A 1,263-nucleotide genomic window follows, 5' to 3' on the forward strand; every position below is an offset into this window, starting at 1 on the left:
GCCAAACTCATTAACTCTATCTTCATCCCCATTGAGACCAAAGCCAAACTCATTAACTCTATCTTCATCCCCATTGAGACCAAAGCCAAACTCATTAACTCTATCTTCATCCCCATTGAGACCAAAGCCAAGCTCATTAACTCTATCTTCATCCCCATCTTGACCTGCCAGTGCCAGACATGCACCCTGACCAAAAGTCTGGAACGTAAGATAACCACCTGCGAGATGAGATGTCTGAGGAGAGCCGTCAACAAAACCAGACGGGACATGGTCAGAAACAACAAGATCAGAGAAATGGTGGGAACAACACCTGTCCTCCACTACATTCAGAGGCAAACAATCAGGTGGTTTTGACATCTCACACATATGGCACCTCAACAGCTTGCCAGTAAAGCCTACTACAGGAAAGTATCAAGGTACAAGGCAAGAGGAAGACCAAGAAAGACCTGGATCCAGGGTGTGAAGGATACCCTGAGAACATGATACAATTTCCCACCCAGCCAGGCCATCAAACTGCCAGAGACAGGAAGTTCTTTATTCCCTGGACGCCCTAGAGGTACAAGAGGACGGAGAAAGTCAAGTAAAAGTAAGGTTGCTCTAAAAAGTTCAGGGAACAAAAGATCATAGTAAAAAAAAAAGCGAAAGTGTACAATAGGTCTAGTTTTTACGCCTCTTGCAACACTGAAAGGTTACTTATTTAAGAGGTGAGAGCTCCGACTTCAAAGTGACCAAAGTCTCTCTCTGATAGGACCGAATGAAAAATTCGCGTAAAGTACCCATCCCAAGGACACAACGTTGGAATGAGCTGAACCCTGAATATCGAAACCCCAATCCAACAATTACGAATGTGATAGCCTAATACGAGGTGCACATTGTGGATGGGATCGGGTCTGGTCGGGTTGGGTCGGGATGATCGCCCGACTAGTCGCCTGAAAACAAACGCGTTTTGTTTTTGAGGTGGCGAGTCGAGCGCGGTCGGCTTGTGCCACGATAGCCGCTTTGAGCCCTCAATCTGGCTAGCAAACCGACCCGACCTGACCTCCTGATGGGCACCTCGTATAATCAACCACTTCATTGCCCATGCCACCAACAAAGGGCACAGCGGCCTCTTGATCGAGCTTTCTTGAGATTCTCTCCCCTAACTTGCGTGACCAGATTAATCCCAGCGCGGTCTGTCCTTTGCACTAAAGGCGCTTTTCCTTCACGTTCGCAGCTACCATTAGATGATGTCAAACTCTGCTGACGGTTGGAGCATCCCCCCAC

This window comes from Aplysia californica, unplaced genomic scaffold (genome assembly GCF_000002075.1).
Source record: "Aplysia californica isolate F4 #8 unplaced genomic scaffold, AplCal3.0 scaffold00198, whole genome shotgun sequence".
Taxonomy (NCBI): Eukaryota; Metazoa; Mollusca; class Gastropoda; order Aplysiida; family Aplysiidae; genus Aplysia; species Aplysia californica.